At 35.0% G+C, this 21,405-nt stretch overlaps 1 pseudogene; it reads right to left on the minus strand.

Moving 5' to 3' along the window:
- Positions 1-21,405, minus strand: part of LOC141826662 (chloride channel protein CLC-c-like) — a 48,646-nt pseudogene that overhangs the window by 20,560 nt on the left and 6,681 nt on the right.

A 21,405-nucleotide genomic window follows, 5' to 3' on the forward strand; every position in this document is an offset into this window, starting at 1 on the left:
TCTATCACACATAAAATGTGCTTCCTTTAAAAGTATTGTGGTACTTAAATGCAAGTTTGAAGTCATACTTGGCGAACAAGCAACAAGACAACAAGATAGTAAATTCCTCCTAACACTTGAACCATCTAAATATCATTAAAAGTTTGTCTTGTATGATCCAAATAATTCAAGCTAGCTTCTCCTTCAAATCATAATTAGTCGAGCTACTTATGGAATTAAAGAACTTTATTGTCTTCATGTTTTTTACTTGCCTTTTCAAATTAAAAAAAAAACAAGAAGGATGAATTTTTTTTTTCACTCGATTCATCTATGAAAAAAACAGTTTATATGTAGTTAATACATAACTAAAAATAAAATAAAAAATATTCACCTCCTCAATAACAAAAAAAATTCATTAACTATATAATATATTCATCAACCCATTAATTTTTTAATCATTAAATATACATTAACCCACTGACTTCATGACTTAATTATCAACCACTAATTTTTAAGCATGAAATCTTACTCCATGAGTAAATTAACATTTACCAACCTTTAATTATGAAACCACTAAATTAAAAGTTCATAATGTTATGACGGAACAGACTTGCAGAAGAGGATAAGAGTTCGAATTTTGACGAAGTCGAGTAATACCCTCCTCCGTCATGATCACCTGTAATTTTTCAATTTATCTCCTCATAGATGATCATAGGCCCGATCGTGTGGGACCACTAGGATGGCAGATTCCACTTTTTGTAGAAGAAAATTTAACATTTCACATATAAATTATTAAATTTTATGAATATTTTTGTAAAGATGATTTCTAAAGTTCCTTCATTGTTACATAGGTGTCAAGACAAGGTCTCCCATCTCCTTGGTCGAAAGAGATGTCTTTGTACATCTTCCTACAACCAAAAAAAAAAACTTAAGGGCGTCCATCATTTACAAAATAGTCAAATAAACATTTGATTTTCAATTAAAATAAAATGAATATCCCTTCAATGATTTTATTTTAAAAATATCTCTTGATTCAGTATTGTTTTAGCAGGTATTTAGTAGATGTTACAACATATAATAGCTATCCAATAGCTGCCACAACATATTTAAGATAAGTTTAGAGTTTAGAAGTTAGAGTTTACATAGTGTAGAAGCTACCTAATAAAAAAAAATGATAATCCCAGTAGCCACAACTCTGGGGGTGGTCGGCCCGGTCCCACGGAAGTTTCCCACCGACCACCAGGGTAAATCGGGAAGCGCATACATTCTTTGATTGCGTTCCCCATTTGGAGAAAAATTCCTGCAAATACGCCGTAGCTGAGGATCGAACCGCGGGTCCCTGAGTTACAACCCGGATGTCCTACCGTTGCACCATTGCCTACCTAATAGTTATTACAACAAGATGTCCAATAAATGCTACAACATGTTGGTGAATTTAAAATTTAAAATTTACATGGTGAGCGTACTTTTGCTTTAAACTCTCAGCATGTTTACATATCATTTAAGGGAGTGTTTGGTTGGGGATTATCATTGATAACCATGGTTATCTATCCAAGATTATCAATGATAACCTTATTTTATTCAGGTTATGATCAATTCTCAATTAATACAACATCACTGCTACATCAGCAAATGATTTATAATCCAAGAATGTGATTACCTTAACTGCCTAAGATTTTCTACGATTATGGAGGTTAACCAAAATTTTTTTCATAATTATCTTCCGATTTTAAAACTGAGTTAATTGAAATATATCGTGAAACCTAATTGAAACCGAGTTAATTAATTCAATAAATTTTAATTTAAATACTTATAAATTTATAAGAGATAATTTATTTTAATTTAAAAAATAAAATTAATAAATTATATTTATTAAATTTAATGAATTATTTTATTAAAATAACTATTTTAATAAATTATTTTATTAAATAAAATTAATGAGTTATATTTATTAATTTAATAAATTAATTTATTAAAACAATTATTATAATGAATTATTTTATTAAAAATATATATATTTATTATAAATTAAAAAAATAAAATTAATAAATTATATTTATTAATTTAATAAATTATTTTATAAAAATATATAAATTTATTTTTTTATATATTATCAATTTATTATTATTATTACTATTATTAATATTAATTGTTGGTTCAAGTAGCACTTATTTGTTGTCAAAGTTTCAATGCTTGATAATACACCTAGGTCTGATCTGTTTAATCAATGATTGATCCAAACATAACTTGATGTTTGGATGTGAGTGAAGTCTAGTCAGGTGAGGTTGACCAGAAGACTAACGAGAAGTCGTAGTCATTAGACTAGGCAAGAAAGTCCTAGTATGTTGGATCGGATAAGGTGAAGTCCTAGTTGGAGGCTAAGCAGGAGAAGTCCTAGATGGATGTTAGGCAGAGAAAGTCCTGGTGAGTGAAGCTGGAAGGAAGTCCTAACTAGAGGTTAGACAAGGGAAAGTCCAAGCAAGTTAAGGGTGATCGGATGTTTGACATGTAGAAAGTCAATCTATAGAAGTGACTAGTTCTAATTGGAGGTTAGGGAAGGAAAAGTCCAAACAGGTCAAGGGTGACTGGATGGTTGGCAGGTGGAAAGTCTACCTATGGAAGTGATTAGTCCTAACTAAAAGTTAGACATGGGTAAGCCTAGTAGGTTAGATCTATAGGGTAAGACTTAGGTAAGCCTAGTAGGTCAAACAAACTACATGTAAGGTTTAGGTTGCTCGCATGTTTGTTGTTAGGTCCAGCTGGGTGCGTTGCACGCGTTTACACGTTTCGCAAACGTGAGCAGCGGAAGGAAAAATAATAATTAATACTAATTATTACAATACTCATAATACACGCATGCATGCAGGATATAATAAATTCATGGCATAGCTGAAAATTAAAAATTTTATATAATAATAATTTATTCTAGGTATACTTGATGGATGTTGTGGAATGAGATTGGCATTAATCGAGCGGCTCTATCAAAGTATTGCCTTTATTGGTGATCCATACCAAGCTCTCGTCTAGATAGCTTCCCAAAGTCACGAGTCGCGTCACCGTCTTCGGTACTAGCGGACGATCAACTACGATCAATACAAGAGAAAAACTCTAATATCGCAATAACACTTTTGCAATAAGTTTCTAGGGCTTTCTAATTATCATCGACAATAGTATTCCCGACATATATTTCGGTGGCCAACCTTTGACCGTCGGAATAGGGCAAATAGCTGGAAACTCTTTTCAACGTTGATGGAACGTTCTCTGAAAGCTTCACAAGCTTCCGAAAATGAACCAACTTTCGGAAACGAATCAACTTCCAGTAGCAAATTCCAACCGTAAACCAGACAGCAACCTAGCAACAGTTCTGGTACACAGGCAACAAGTTTGAGGCTCTAGCAGCTTCACAACTAGCTTCGGCGGTTTTACAAGCCGGCTTCACAAGTCAACTACCATGGGAGGCCTGCTCGGGTGGTTGGTGTCCACCAAAACCAATAGCAAGATTCGGATTCGGTAGTGTCACAACCTGCCGACCCGAGCAATCAAGCTTCGACAGCTAACTCCAATGATGGTGGCTCTCGGAAGAAGCAAGCAATCGTGAATGGCGAGCTCTGGTCATGGTCCACGATGGTTGCCGATGCGGGAGAGAAAGATCAGGAAGGAGAGGTAGTGTCCAACGTCGGTTGCAATTTCTTCACAAGAAAGGAAAGAGGTTGGTGACATCCAACATCAGCTGCGTTTGTTTCACACATCGAAACCAAGAGAGGTGACTCTCCCATTTCTCCTTCACGCGGCCAGCAAAACCTCAAAGGTGGCATTCAGGAGAGGGCTGATGGGAGAAGGCGATCGGCGCTTGGTTTCCTTCTCCACCCAGAAATGGCGATGAGACAGCGCTCGGGTGACCATCGCGATGGGGAGGAGAGAAAATCACGATTTCATGAAGAGGCACCCCACGATTTCAAGAAAACCCATTTAAACGAATTCAACATCAATTGTTCATTCCTATTTTGATGTTATATATCATACAACATCTTATTGGGTTTGGATCAAATCCAAAACCCAATCCATTAGCTTAATGCCCAAAACACATATGTTGATTAATTCAAATTTGATTTAAAACTAAATCAAGTTGGTCCAATTTAGTTCAAAATCAAATCGTTTGGTTCAATAACCAAAATACCTCTAATTTAAACTAAATCAATTTAGTTCATTTTATTTTTATAAGACGAAGCCCATCATTGCTTCCGATCTACTAAAATATCTTTCATTAGAACCAAACCAATTTGGTTCATTTCGTCTTCATAAGATGAAGTCCATTGTTCTTGCCCTTCGTCCAATCAAACCAGATTTTATTTCTCTCGATCAGAGAATCCAATTATCAAACTCGTTTTAAGTCATTTAGAGAAACTTGTAGTGTGTGTGACTCAATAGGTTCTTTGGCTATATTGGTTGTCCGTAATTAACTATTAATTATAGAACGATCATGAGTGACACCTAGCAGTACATCATGACACCCAATTGATCAAAAATCAATGATTGATTCTAGAATCATTTCTAAACCCTTCAGCAGCTACAATGAAATGTGCCTCGTTCTTTTCACCATTTTATACCCGCTTAGTTCAGGACATGGTCTATATGTGTCAGTCCCCACTAGGTTGACTATATCATACCTAGCCCAAACTTGTTTTCTTGTCCTGTGGATTCAAGTTACTTATACATGTGTCCAAGAGTACCATACTCTTGATATGTAATACTTTGACCAAATATTTCAAGTAACAATTTTGACAAGCGACCGTAAGATATACATTTTCTTTTTCAAGGAGCAGTTAATCCTCTATGGACTATCTAAACACCTTTGGGCACTTACACCCAATTATCTTGGACCCACACCTCCTTGAAGATGTTTACTTAAAATGTTAAAGTATAACCAAGATGACTTGAATACTGCAAGTAAAAGGAAACCCGCATTTAAGCTGTACTAAGATCTTCATTGATATATCTCTATATGCATAGAACCATATGAAGTCTCATGACAAGTTACTCTAATAAACTAGTTACCTTTAACTATCATCCACGTTTAACTCTCAACATTCAATGTCTCCAGCCAGCGAGAACAGCTGCTTGGTAAACCAAATAGTTTTAAACGTGCTAGTCTCAACAGAATCGATGACGTTCGTACTCATCAGTTCATCGACTAGAGGTAATTTCAATACATTCATAATTGCACATGTAGAGATAGTGAATTTCTATTTATCCAATAAATAATACAACCATAAGGCGATTACCTTAAGATACTTCTCAAATATAACATTTGTATGCTTATCTTATAGGAACTAGAAGATGGAAGCAAGACTGAAAAAACATAAAAGGAACAAACAAAAACAACCGAATCAAGTCCGTAGTTAACTCAGGTCAAACCTGAGTTGACTAGATCAGGGCGCTCGGATATTACTCCAGGCACTCGGATGGTCCAAGTGCCCAAATTAGGAAGAATCGGACTTGATAGATCGACAGAACCAGATCAGGATAAGATCGGTTCTAAGGCATTCAGAAAGGGATCCGAGCGCTCGAAAGCATCTATATAAGGAGCCTCAACATGGAGCACCAGCACAACCCTAATTCTCTAAATCTTTCATCTTGCGGTGCAGCTGAACGTGAACATCTTCCTACTTGTGCAACCGAGGAAGCTCCAAGAAAGGTGCGCTGCGCTCAAGATTTTCAAAACAACCTTCACGAGAGTTTGAATTTTGTTTTAGTCTTACTTATTTGTACTGCACTTTCATCATTATTATTAGACTATAAGATGAGTTTCTTCACCTCCGAAAAAGTTTTAAAAAGAAAATCATTAGTGGATAGGCATCTTTTATTAGAATATACCTGTTGTTGCGTGCCTCGAATCCGGCTCCGGCGGCGGCTCCGGCGGCAGAGATTGCTTCTGTCGGAGGAACAATCACGAAGTGGAAAGCTCCTCAGATTTCCACAAACCAAGTCCCTCAGATCTGGATGTTCTTCTTCTCCGGCAGCAGTGACGAATCCTCTTTGGAACGAATCCTATGCTTCCATTTTTTTCCTCATTCTTCGCTTGGACGCACGAGAGTTTATCGCACACAGCGTCGCTTCGTTCATGAAGCGGAAGAGTGGTGGGCGGTTACGAAATTCCAAGCGGTGGGCGGTTACGAAAACCAACATCTCCCACTCGTCCAAGTGAAACCACAAAAGCAAATGGTCACAAAAACCATTAAGAGGTATCTAGTCACATAGACTAAATATAACCGGAATGTATAGTCACATAGACTGTAAGAACAACCAATTCATACATAGGAAAATGGTTCGTGCGACAGCAAGCATATTGAGCATTTATTGCTAAGAAAGTTATTACACCTTACATAGCTGCTCGTAGAGCGATCGACGCTAAGAAAGTTGTTACACCTAACTTAGCCGCTCCCCAAATAGTACATAACCATTTTCTGAATGACACACAGTCATTTATCTAATGACTCACAGTCATCATCCAGGTGGCACCTAGCCGTTCTTCAGTGATACATAAATCACTCTTCTAGTGGTACATAACCATTTCCTGAATTATGTCTTGCTATTTACCTAGATTAAATAATATGTTTTTACATCAATATGAACATCTCTGATCCCTCAATTTAATCATCATGTCAAGAGCATGTTTCATATCTCTAATATTCACATCCTGCTGTCGATTTTTTTTTTAATCTTCCGCCACTGTGCACGAAGCACAGTGGTTTCTCCACCGTTTTTTTTCTTGTGTCGTGCCCTAAACGAGCGACTCTGCCGCCGCCGTTCCTTTTTTTTCTCTGTGCACTGAGCACACTGCCGCTTCATCCCTCTGGCGTCGCTAGCTCCGCCGTCGCCAAACCTTCCGCGTCAGAACCTCAAACAGATCGAGATTCCTTCGTGGCTCAAGACGGCGCCAAGGCTTCGCTTGCCGCTGCCAGCAACCGACCGGCTGTTTTCCGGTATGCCTTGCCGGCGTCACGGTGTCACACAGACTGGAATCACGGAACAGAAGAAAAAAAAATCCCGTACAGCGCCTGTGCGCTACCGCTTGCGACGGTCGAACACAACAGGTAACTATTCTAACATTCAGCTCTGATACCATTATTAGAATATACCTGTTGTTGCGTGCCTCGAATCCGGCTCCGGCGGCAGAGATTGCTTCTGTCGGAGGAACAATCACAAAGTGGAAAGCTCTTCAGATTTCCACAAACCAAGTCCCTCAGATCTGGATGTTCTCTTCTTCTCCGGCAGCAGTGACGAATCCTCTTTGGAACGAATCCTATGCTTCCATTTTTTTCCTCATTCTTCGCTTGGACGCACGAGAGTTTATCGCACACAGCGTCGCTTCGTTCATGAAGCGGAAGAGTGGTGGGCGGTTATGAAATTCCAAGCGGTGGGCGGTTACGAAAACCAACATCTTTCCGTGCATAGGCCTTGGACGTACTAACCATGGGGAGTTAGGAACTAAGTAAAAATTCGCGTGCCCTGACTTGTTATTACTAATTCTGCTACCAGTTTTTATGTAAGAGTAAAGTCAAAAGTTGAACAAACAACCGCTATTCACTCCTCTTTTAGCTCGTACTGATCCTATAATTGATATTAGAGTAGGCCTGCTCTCGATAGGAATAACTACCACGGGAGCAAAAAGGCAGAGATAGAGGGGGAGCGAGGTAATATTTTTAATATTCATTTTAAATTTTATATAATTTATTTTAAATGCAGAGAGAGAGGACACTACAAAAATTAGTACCCTACTTATAAGACTCAGACGGTACCATCAGCGGCAAAAGAGCAACCGATGTCAGGAGCTTAGCGATCTAAAGAGCACATTACGTGATTCAAGTGCCAGAACCATGGACACTACAAAAATCGATGCCCGGAGAAGAAGACGGAGAAGAAATGAGAATTAGGAGTTGGGATTATGGTAAATGCTTCAATTTATGAAAATACCCCTAGGATTTTACATGCTAGATCTACTTCCTTTGTTAATTTTACATAATGTTAATTTAATTAATAAAAATATAAATTTGACTAATTCAAAATTATTTAATTTGAAAATTCAACGTTAGAAAATTTAAATTTAATAAATTTAAAAAATTCAATCTTAGAAAATTTAAATTTAATTAATTTAAAAAATTCAACATTAGAAAAATTCAAACTTAATTAATTTGATAAATTCAAATTTAGCAAATTCACACTTAATTAAATTGAATAATTTAAATAATTTGGATAATTCAAACTTAACAAATTTGACAAAGTCAATTAATTCAGAAATTTTAATTAATAAAAATAAAATTAAAAATTTAAAAAAATTCAAATCTAAATCTTATCAACAATAAAAATTCATCTAATTTGAATAAATCAATTAATAAATTTAAATTAAATAATAAATTAACTAATTCAAATTTAACAAATTTAATTATTAATAATTCAAATTTAAATTCAATTCAAATAAATAAAAAATTAGATCAATTTTTTAAATTATTCAATCAAAATAATCCACAATTGACAAATTCAAAATTAATTAATTAAATAAATATAAAAATAAATAATAATTCAATCAAATAAGATAAAATTAATAATTTTCAAATAATTAAATTTAATTAATAATTTATAATTAAATAATTAAGATAACTTTAATAATGAGATAAATTCAAAATCTACCCAAATAAATTCTAAAATTAATAATTTAATCACTAAAAATTTAAAATTAAATAAAAAATTTCTTACAATAAATTTCAAACATTAAAAATACCAATTCAAATTTAAATATTAAAAATAAAAATTTAAATAATATAATTAATTACAAGTATGTATTATTTAATTATGAAATAATAAATAATTTTAAAAAAACTTAAAATTAAATCTAAAAATTTTAAAATTAAATCCTAAAATTTTCAAGAAAATAAATCTATAAATTTCTACAAGTTAAATTTAAATCTTAAAAAAATTAAATTTAAATAATAAAATTAACTATCATCAAATTCCATTTAATTATGGAATACAAAAAAATTCAACACAAATTAATAACTCAAAAATGAAATTCAAAATAAATTAATAATTCAAAAACAAAATACAAAACAAATTAATAATTCAAATAAATATAATTAAAATCCATGAACTTAATTATAATAAAATACTTATAATTATGAAACTAATTTAAAATATTACAAAAGAAATAAAGCTTCGTAAAATTTAAAATGTGTCAAATTAAGTTGACACATTTGCAGATTTATATGAAATATATCAAATTGAGAATTTGATACTTTATTAAAAATTAAAAATTATTTGTCTTAATTGAATCATGCATAGTTGTCATGTACATACATATGCTTTACTATCAATGCACATAAATGTCATGTCATTTATATTTAAATTGTCACTTAGCTTTGGATAGTTAGTTAAGGATAAATGATTGCTTGATAGTCGCCTAACATAGTACTAGGGTAGGGTGAGATAATAGTATATTAGGAAAGCTTAGTCTAGGAAGTCAAGTGAGGTAAGAAGTACCTTGCTTAGTTTGCTTAGTTAAGTGAAATTAATTGAAACTACCTCACAACATCCTAAACTAGTTAGACCAGGATTTCTTAAAAAGTTAGTTAAGATCATAATTTATTAAAAAGACTTTGTCTAAAGAAATGGTCGTTGTTCCGACAACCAAGAAGGCCCCTGCCTCGCCATGACTTGAAAGTCGATTTTTGAAATGTAGATTTAACCAATTGACAGTTAAATCTAAATCTAACACATGGTCAAACATTCATTAGAATTAACCTAAATTAATAAAGATAAATTTGATAAAATATATCACAAAACCCATAAGACAACCCTTATATGCCATGTACTGAGGCACTTAAAATGAAAGAGATGTTACGGACTATTAAATCACAAAGCTTTGAAACTATTTTTCAAAAACTATAAAACTATTTTGTAAACTATTTTTAAAAATTAAAAATTACTTGAGATTCATGCTTGCTGAGTGTACGTATATGCTAAAGTTTTTAAAACTCTATATATTTAAAAATTGATTGACCAATACTTAGATACAAAACTTTTAGGTCAATACTATTGTAGGATCGTTGGAAACGCTAGAGGGGGGGTGAATAACGCTTCCATTGCATTTTCACACTTTTCGATAAAGCTCGTAAAACTTTGCGTATAAAGAATAGAGAGGGCAGCGAAAATAACACAAGTATATAAGGATTTACTTGGATCAAAGCCACAGGCTGCTACTCCAAGGTGTACGATCAAAAGATTATTTCCGACGGGCAATCTACTAAGTAACTCCCCTTCTTATGAAGAAGAGTTAGACGCTTTACAAAAAATAATATTGATAATATGAATACTGATTTAGAATTTAAGTACAAAAAATGTAAAGCAGTTATACCGAAGAATGATAAACGTTGATGTAGCTCCTTGGTGTGACGACAACGTTCTGAATGATCTTTCTTCATGCAAATGGTCATCGTTAGGTCACAGATTGATGCTTCAAGGGCTCTCCCTCGAGGCTCCTTTATTGGGCTATCCAAGAGCATGGGAGTCTTTCCGGGTGCCTCCAAGTTGTCCATCGATCCACTATTGACGCTGTTGACTCGGCACTTTTGGGCGCCTGTATCCTTTTTCGGGTGTCTCTATGTTGACATGGAGGTTTCAGATCAACCTTGACTCCGCAATATCTTATCCAGATCGGGGCACCTGAAATCTTTCCGGGCACCTGGAAGTTGAGGTGTTTCGACCACTGGGACTCTGCCACCTCATCGCTTCGCTGATGTCCAAACGCCTGGAACCACTACAGGTGCCAGAAGTCTAGTCGCCAGGATCTTGATAAGGGTGCCCGAAACACAAAGTTTCAGTCCCTCCTTTCTTGCATTACAAGTTAGTGTAACACATAAAAAGTAACAGGAAAGAGCACAATTTATTAAATTGTTTGGTCTTGACTTCAGATTTTTAGTGAAACCCTAGGTTAGACCGATGCCTACTGTTCCCCTTACTAGGAATGCATCCTTATGCACTCCACTCGGGAGAATTTACCTTGTGCTAACTAAGTCCTCCAGACTTGTTGAATTTTTTCTTAGCCCTGATCATCGGCCCCCAGGATTTCCACCGCTAAACATTCAATCCTCCAGACCTATCTAGTCTTTCACCTGGTGCACTTGATCCACCAAGTCTTCCTGCCTAGTCCTCCTAACCAAGGCTTCCTTACCCAGTTCTCCAAATTAGGTCTTCCCACCTAATCCTCCAGATTAGGTCTACCTAGCCTTCAGCTAGGACTTCCACTACCTAGTCGTAATTAGGACTTTCTTGTGTTTAGCCGCAACTAGGACTTTCCTGCGCTACCTACACACTCAGTTCAGCTCAACAGTAAATGTCACACACTTAACTTGAACCTTTTGCCATTATCAAAACTTATGTTCGATCATCTGGTGCTTCCTGCACTAACAATCTCCCCCTTTTGAATTATCACAACTCAAATTTTAAATTAAATAAAAATATTTGTAGTGAAAAAGAAATTAACATAGAAGTAGATATTGCAAGAAATAAGATAGTTATCATAATTATCAAACACCTAAACTCTTTGACTTCCCCTAAATTCAAGACTCCCTCTGAACTTTATGCTTGGTTTTAAGAAAGAAAATGTTATCTTTTTCTTCTCTCCCCTTGAGTTTGACATGTTTAGTTTTGATCACCTTGATATAAAACCATTCAAGTCCTATTTAATTTTGAATTTTTTTTTTACAAAAGATAATTTGTAGAATATATTTTTCAAGGCTTAAAGATATTGCTCAAAAATTATTTTCAATTTTTTTAGAATAAAAAAATATTTTTGAATAACTTTGAAATGAAATGTCTATCTCTCCCCCTTTGACAAAATTAAAAATAAAAATTTTAATCATATTTTTTTCTAAAGTAGGTGTGAGTCCAAGCATGTTATGATAAAAAATACTTAGATAAAAAAATTTCTTCTTATGTATATGTCCAACTTAGGTTTTAGCTAACTACCAGAAAATAGTAGCTTGACCAAGTTGGTTAAGTTTAAGTATATCATTCCAGTTAGCTTATGCTAATCAGGTACAGTTGTTGTCAAGTAATAAAAAGATATCGAACCACAGGGATCGTGAAATTTATCACTAGACTAGCACAAAAAGAGTTTGCAAATGTTTGGATTTTTTTGTGTTGGGGAGAGAGAGGAGAACTGGAGTACCTAAATCTCGATCGAAAAGAAATCAACTAGATGATATGTATGGAAAACGATCCTAGGATTTCAGATTTCTTGAGACTATGGTTGATAGTACCATGGACGCTTTACCATTCCTCAATGTTTATATCAATGTCGAGATTCTAACCAAGCTATCCAAATAGACCTCGTCAGACTTCATTGGAATTCAATCATTATCCTCTAATGCTATGACTACTAGTCGGAGATGATACCCGATAGTCTGGTTAAGGTTTACCTCCTGTCACAAGGCACCCCGGTCATACTATCTGATATCCTACCCTCTGTTATCGAGTACCCCTATTAAGGATCTCTTTCTAACAATCAATTGTTGTTAGCTATCCCTCATAAGAGTTTGTTATGATTTAAGGATCTCTTCAGAAAGTTTGGTTAAGGTTTACCTCCTGTCACAAGGCGCCCCGGTCATACGATCCTAAGATTTCCTATAAATCATAGTTCACTCCCATCCACATGAATTTAAGCCTTTATAAATATATCACCAAGCACACACAAGGCACAATCCATATAGCAAAGCACAAACATATCATAGGAGATGATAAATAGTAAATATATTAAATAAAAATCCTCTAATACATCTCAATTCTTCCCACATCCTAGAATCTAAGGGATCTACTCCATGATGGAGGGGATACAACTCGAAGAAGAATAAGAGTTCATCTTTGTTCCTAAATCCAAAAGAGAAAAGGAAAAAGACTTATCAATGTGTGCGAATCTCTTTCGAATCAAAATTTCCTCATCGGTGGTGAATGAAAACGACAAAGGGGCCCTAAAAGAAAGGATGTGACGTTGAATTCTGCTCCAAAATGTGGCTGCGGTGTCCTCTATTCACCTCTGACGCCCCCCATCGTAAGGGTTTCAAAAAGAAGTATATACAGGCCCACGAACTACATGACCGTGCCTCAAGGCATGACCTATAAATTTGCCTTGAGGCTTTCACTGGCATGACCGTGCTTGGTAGACACGACCCCAAACTGGTCTCACACTGGAAGAAAGACACGGTCATGCCTAGTAGGCATGATCCCTAGTCTGGTTTATTCTGAGTTGAGGGCACGACCGTGCCTTTTGGCACAGCTTAGAGCAGTTGACATTCTGAATGCAAGGCCCGACCGTGTCTGGTGAATATGGCTGCTGTTTGTTGGTAGTAGCCCTAGAGCTAATTATGTGATGATTGACTGACTTTTGTATCATATTCTATTATTAATAAAGATAAAGTTTTTGGTTATTATACTTACTTTGTATTTGTGCCAAATAACTAAGTATAATAATGTCCTTCGGTAGATAGTTCTAATCTACATCATATCGATTGTTTGAATCAATAATGAGATGATGCAGAGAACACTACTCTTAATCATTCCTAGTCAAGCATTAATATTCAAGGACAATATTAATGTGTTGAGACTAGCATGTGGGTCAGCTGGATGACTTGATCTCACAAGTCATGGATATGAGATATCGAGTTGACATATGCCTCACTTGATTACCAGATTCAAGGAACTTTAATACTTTAGCCTGCAGGTCTAGAGTTCAAATCTGGGGAAGGCAAAAATCCACTGGGCAGGAGTGGAAAGTCCTAGTAGGTAACGACACGGTCGATGGTCAATGGTCGACGACCCATGGCCCATAGAAAAATAGGAGTTGGGATAAGTAGAAATCCCACGGATGGACGGGCCGGGTCGTTACAATAAAAAGGCACCTTTTATTGTAACGACCCGGCCTGTCTGCCCGTGGAAATTCTACTTATCCCGACCCTATTTTTCTGTGGGTCATGGGCCGTTGACCATCACTTGGTTACCAGATTCAAGGAACTTTAGTACTTTAGCCTGCAGGTCTAGAGTTCAAATCTGAGAAAGGCAAAAATCTACTGGGCAGGGGTGGAAAGTCCTAGTAGGTAACCTCTTTGAAAAAATATTTTTGAAAACTCATGATTTGCACAATGATTTGTAAATTAGTCTTTTGACTTAAAACAACCTAAGTCATAGGGATATTACTTTGTGGTCAACAAAGAGCCCTAAAGAAGTGTTAAATTTAAGGAAAAGTCCAAATTGAAAGTTCAATTTAAATTCATGTTTTGAAAAGATTTTTAAAAAATCATAAGTTATTTGTTCTGTTGATTTAGATTAACCTCTTAAACACATAAGGAGTTTGCCTTGTGGGTAACAAAAAGCCTTAAGGAAATATAAATTCAAGGGGAGGTTCAAAATCAAAAGAGCAAACCTATATAAATCTTTAAAAGATTCTTTTGAAAATCTTTGCAAATCTAGTTTCAAAATCATATTTTAAAATTATTTTTAATTATTCTTTTAATTTAGATCAAATCGTAAGATATATAGGGAGGTTATTTTATGATTAACAAAGAGCCTTAAGGACGTGTCAGGTTAAAGGAAAGATCTTAATTAAAAGAGTAATAAATAATTTTTAAAAAATTATTTACTTTATATCTTAAAAATACATTTTTAAAACTTGGTTTCAAAATATTTGAAAAACAGTTTCAAAACTATTTTAAAAATTCTTCAAAAAAATTGGGTTAAAAACTCTTTGAAAAACTATTTTGAAAATCCTTTCAAAATTTGTTTTAAAAACTCTTTTAATTTTTTTAAAAAATTATTTTATAAAATCTACTATGGTCTTTCAAAAATTGTTTAGACTATGTTGTGATCATAAGAACTACATTCATTGTTGGTACAAAATAATAATTTTTTGATGTATCAAAAGGGGAGAAGAGAACTTAAGTGAAATAATGTACATTTCTCCTAGTTGATTAAACCTTAACCTTATTTAACTTAAGAAGTTGTCAAATATCAAAAAGGGGAGATTGTTAGTGCAAAGAGCACTAATCTGTCCCCAGAGATTTGATGTTTGACAATATACATAGGTCTGATCAATTTGGCCAAGGATTGATCCAAATAGGACTTGATATTTGGATGTGAGAGAAGTCTAGTCATATCAGTTTGACCAGATGACTAGCAAAAAGTCCTAGTTGGTTAGATCGGGCAAGGAAAAGTCCTAGTTGAGGCAAGGCATGGAGAAGTCATAGTTGAGGTTAGGCAGGAGAAGTCAGAGTTGAGGCTAGGCAGGAAAAGTTCTAGTTGAAGGCTAGGCAGGAGAAGTCCTAGTTGGATGCTAGACAAGAAAAACCTGGTGAGTGAAATTGGACAGAACGTCCTAACTAGAGGTTAGGCAAGAGAAAGTCCAAACAAGTCAAGGGTGATTAGATGTTTGACACGTGAGAAGTCTACCGAGTGACTAGTTCTGATTGAAAATTTGACAAGAGAAAGTCCAAACAGGTCAAGGTTGATCGAATGTTTGGCAAGTGTAAGGTTTACTTGTTAGTGTTATCCCTAGAGCCAATTATGAGATGATTGACAAGAAAATTTTTATATCATATTTCATTAATAAAAGATAAAATTTATGATTTTCATATTTACTTCAGATCTGTGTCAGATGAATAAGTATAATAATGTTCTAGGGTAATAAGTTATAGTCTACAGCGTATTAATTGATTGACTTGATAGTGAGAGACTATACACATATATATAAAATACTACTCTTAACTATTTCTAGTCAAGCTTTAATATACAAGTGCAATATTAATGCGTTGAGACTAATATGTACGTCAACTGATGACTTAATCTCACAAGTCATGAATATTAGAGAATATGTACTAAATTGACTCACTATGAGAATATTTCATGGATCGTTATATGAGTGTCATAAACATTCTCATAGTGATTATTAGTATAAATAATCTTTAGACCTAAAGTCACTACGATTTCCTACATAAGGAGTTTTAGATATATTGCCAACGGTATGAGAACCTATTGGGTCTCACACAAAAAATATGTTGATTTAGAAATGAGTATATTTTAGTTTGACTAAAATATGATAGACCTTAAAATTATAGGGTTAAGTCTAATCCGAGTTAGACTCAAATGAATCCAACTATTAAATTATTGTATTGAGTCTAATTCGAATTATACTCATTGGATTAGACTCAACCTCTAAGAGGATTAATGTCCATTAATAAAGATTAATGGAGTATTGATGAAAAGGAGCGAAAAAGTCAAAAACTTTTTATATTCATTAGATGACTCTTTGTATTCATTGAATGACTCTTTGTATTCATTGAATGACTCTTTGTATTCAATGGATGACCCTTTGTATTTATTGGATGACCTTTTTGTATTCATTGGATGAGTACAAAAGCCCAATTTTATGCATTTGGTGGATGATTACTTCTAGTCTTTCTCTTCTTCTCCTCTTGGCAAAACCGTTTAAGTTGCTAGCACAACGAAGGTAGTTTTTTTACGAAGCTTAAAACAGACATAAACATAAGCTAATCGGAACTGTCAACACCATAACCATAAACTTGAAAGTATCGTAACTATTACATTGCAGGTGAGGGGAAACTTACAGAGTTCTGAAGTTTCTAAAGGTTACCCAACAGAGAAAAGAAGAAGTCTCCAACACTTCCGCCCGAGCAGCCAAGAGCAGAGGGGAGGAAGAAGAGAAGAAGGGGACTCGGCACAGGTGAAAATCTTTGTTCTCGGGGAAGAGCAGAGTTTATAAGGAGAGATAGAGGAGTTACTGCAAGGTAACAAATCCTCTTAATTAGTCAGGTAATAAAATCCTCTTAATTAGTCAGGTAATAAAATCCTCTTAATTAGCCATTAAACCGTAATCAACCTAGTATAGTAATGCCATCTCACCCCAACGTTTCCTTGATTTGCTCCCTAATGATCCCTGCGTCCTAAGTAAAATTCCTCTTATGCTTTTAATAAAAAATATTTACTTGCACATATGGTCTAAGGCTTGCTATACATTGGAGGGGGTCCAAGGTTCAAATCCTTGCCCCTCCACACTTTCTTTCTCTTTTTCCTTCTAGCAAAACCTCCATGGGACCCATTACAAGCAATATTTTAGGCCTATAAACTTTTAAAGCCCGAATTAGTATTTTATACTAATTCCTTTCTTATCTTAATTAATCCATCATTTATAAATAAATATCCAGAAATTATTGAAGGAAAATTTCGGGTATTACAGGATATTTCCATGGACTTTGTTGTTGGCTTACCTAGATCAAAACGAGGTATGGATTCTATTTTTGTTGTTGTGGATAGATTTTCTAAAATGGCTCATTTTATTCTTTATAGGAAAATAAATGATGCTAACCATATCGTTGATTTATTCTTTAGGGAGATTGATAAGCTAGGATTTTATGGTATTTTGTTGATTCATTTTGGGTTTTATTGTGGACAATTAAATGTTTAATCAACATAATTGAATTACATTTGTGACATGGTCTATTTTTAGATGATTGATATAATTTCTGTAATTTTGATGATTAATTTGGCATTAATTGAGTTTGATTATTTGTAGGGTCCAAATTGAACCATGATCGAGCCAATTGGGACCGAGTCAAGTCAAATTCTTTTGAACCGAACTTCATGATCAAGATTTGAGTTGATTGGAATCGAACCGGAGTCGAATTGGAGCTGAATTGGGCTGAATTGGAGCTAAACCGGCTTGAATTGAATTGAACCAGGGCTTAAACAGAGATGAACCGGCGCTCAACCACAAATAAACTCGGTTTAAACAGTACTGAACCGGCTGAATTCAAATCCCCGTTATAACGAGAAGAAACACTGTAGCACCCTGGATCGCGATTTTCTACTGTTCATCTTCGTCCCGCGAGTTTTGTTCTTCAGTTTTTCATCGCAGCAACTCCAGATCTTTTTCTTCCATATCGATTTCCAGATTCCAGAGACGATCTAAAGCATAGTTTGGCAAGCAATTGGAGGTGGAATCGCATGGTGAGGGTTTCGCCAGAGCTCAGTTCCGCTGAATGAATCAAGCTGAGTTTTCCAGATCTGATCTGATTGAAGCTATCAAATCCATTCGGAGGGGTTCTTCGAGGATTCTTGAAGCTTTTTGAGCATTTAATTGCAAGAGATTTGAAGCATATAAGCTTGATCTTTAAATCCTGATTCTGTTCTGTTCGGCATCACACAGAGGGTTTCTGGTCTTCGTCGATTGAATTGGATCCAAATCAGTCGAGCTTAGCTGAGTGTTGTTCTCTGGATTTCTGATCTTAGACCAGATCTAGTGTGACGGCTAGATTGGATTCGATTTGTGGAGGGAAGATTTGAGTTCTGATAGTTTATTTCTGAAATTTACAGTTTAATTCTGTTCTGTTAGACTTTGTTTCAGAATTCTGAATTTTGTTGATTCTATACTTTGGTTAATAAGTAGATCTTGTAATGGATTTCTGAAAGCAATTTGTTAGGTCAAATTTCCATGTTTGTGTAGTTATTTTGTTGAGATTGAATTGCTTCCGACAGTCTGATACTATGTTTAAGAGCTTACTATTCACCGTATCAAGATTTTGATCAGAGAATCTATCAGCTCATTTGGTAGTTTAAGTTTTAGTCTCATGTGTTAGTTAATTGCATGTGATAATCATACTGAATTTTGATTGCTAGCTAGGTTAGTTCTTTAGAATGCAATTTCTTGTTTGAGTACACTCTTTCCTTAATTTTAGTTTGCTGATTTTTTTCCTTTAGTTCTTGTTAAATTTGTTTGCATTGCATTTTATGTTTTAGCTGTTGATATTAATCATTTGTTAAAATTGTAGATCATTGCATTTTAAATTCATAGGCATTAATTGAATTTAGAATTTCAAAGAATTGAATTGTTTTGCATTCTTCATTTGATTTCTGATTTTAATTTTCATTCACGTTGAAAAACATCAAAACCTCATTTTTATAGAAAAACCCAAAAATAAAACGACAATCTTGCTTGATTTAGACAAATTCTCTACTAAGTCTTGGAAAATATGACTCGTGGCCCCTGTATTACATTTGTTTGTGAGCTAAGGGTTTTTCGATTATAAATTCTAATTTGAGGCTCATTCGTGACATCATTTGTGGGCACTATCAGAGATCGTGCGACTTCATGGAGTGTCGAGAAGCATAGTTTCTGATCGTGATACAAAGTTCCTAAGTTACTTTTGGAAAACATTTTGGGAAAAGTTGGGAACAAAGCTTTTGTTTTCTACAACATGTCATCCACAAACAGATGGACAAACTGAGGTAGTAAATCGAACTTTGTCTACTTTATTATGAGCTATCATTCAAAAGAATTTAAAAAGTTGGGAAGATTGTTTACCACATGTTGAATTTGCTTATAATAGATCTGTGCATTCTGCTACTAATTTTTCACCTTTTGAAGTGGTATATGGGTTCAATCTCTTAACTCCATTGGATTTGTCACCTTTACCTATTTCTGAGCATGCTAGTTTAAATGGTACAAGAAAAGCTGAATTTGTGAAGCAAATGCATGAGAAAGTGAGGTTGCAAATTGAAAAAAGGACCAAATAATATGCTACACACGCCAACAAGGGATGAAAGAAAGTGGTCTTTGAAACAGGAGATTGGGTTTGGGTTCATATGAGAAAGGAAAGATTTCCTGCTAAACGTCTTTTTAAGTTGCATCCACGAGGCAATGGACCATTTCAAGTCATTTCTTGAATCAATGATAATGCCTACAAGCTTGACTTACTAGGTGAGTATAATGTGAGTGCTACTTTTAATGTTTCTGATCTTTCTCCCTTTGATGTAGGTGATCAAGATTCGAGGACAAATCCTTTTGAGGAGAGGGGGAATGATGGAGTCAACCCAAGTGAACAAGATGCCTACAAGCTACTCTTGATGTTGTTGATGATCCATTATGCATCAATGGAGGCCCAATTACAAGAGCTAAGGCTAAGAAAATGAAGGAAGCACTTAATGTGCTAATTGAAGATGTGAAGGCCAATGTTACAATTGAAGAAGGTTTGACCAAGAGCAAGTCATGCGGCTTAGTCAACTTAATTCAAGTCTTGGATGGGCTTAAGTAGTCACTTAGTCTCATGTTTATGTAGTAGAGACATGTAGGCTCAATTTCTAGCTTTATTTGGGTTGTAATGATGCCCAAATAAAGTACAGCCATAAGCTTAAAATGGCTGAGTAGTCTGCATAGGCCTTTACTAAATGGGCTTCCTTTTGACCTTTTAGGGTTTTTAGGTCACCCTATAGCTATAAATAAAGTGGGTGACGGCCACACATGTATCTTTTGTCATATTTTCAATCTAAAGCATGGTGAGGCTCTCATTTGTTGGTTCTTCATTGAACTAGAACTTATCAAGGCATCTCCTTGTGGCGTTCAAAGACTTATCAATCTCCATCCCAAGGTTGTGGCGTCTTCCCTCTTCATCTATACCAAGGTTCGACTTTCTTAAGTATCGGATCGAGGTTCTATTTATCCATCTTATCGATTTGGACTTTCCTTCGTTCCTTCTTCAATTTCTTGTGGGTTCTTGAGATATTTCTCTTTGGGTTCACATCATAAGCTCTATTCTTTCTCTTGGCCAAACACTCTTTTTCTTCCTCCTTATTTTGGCCCAATCTCCTTGTGTCGCTAGTACCACAAAGGCAATTCTTCACTGAAGCTTGAGATCGTGTTAGTGTGGATATGCATAGAGGCATGGACGCTTCAACGTGCAAGAGATCCGATGCACTGAGGATGAGCAGGATAAAAGAAGGGTACGCTTCAAAGGTATAGAACTATTAAATAGATAGATCAAACTTTCTACAAATTTTTTATTGCTTGGATCGCTCGTTGGAATTCTATTTCCACTGTAAATTTTATTGTTTGTCGCATATGATTCCCTACAGGTAGTGCCCTCTACGGGGAGTGGGGGCAGCGCCCCTAAAATAAAATTTATTTCGTTGACTCCTTGAATGAGTCTCTGCCAAAAATTCATCAGAATGAATCAAAACCCCTCTTGTTCTGTTGATGCATTCTTGCGACAAAATCAAACAATCTATTCACAACAGATCATGAAAGATTTTTCATAATCCGTTCTCAACAAACTGACGCAATCGGACTATAGCACACTGTCATGTGTATGATGATGCTATAGCCTTTTAGTTTGATCAACACAAACCTTTGCATATAGACAAAATACTCATACAATTATGCAACTCATAACAAACACATGTCCTATTTCTATATCACATATAAAAATACATAAAACTTTGTATGATCTTTCGCAAGTGGCTCTGATACCACTGTAAGGAGTCTTGTGCGTCAAATAAAAAAATTCACAGTGGAAATAGTGATGATAACTCATG

The sequence above is a fragment of the Curcuma longa genome, chromosome 1 (assembly GCF_044706935.1).
Source record: "Curcuma longa cultivar G26 ecotype Majalengka, Jawa Barat chromosome 1, ITB_CL_G26_1.1, whole genome shotgun sequence".
Lineage (NCBI taxonomy): Eukaryota > Viridiplantae > Streptophyta > Magnoliopsida > Zingiberales > Zingiberaceae > Curcuma > Curcuma longa.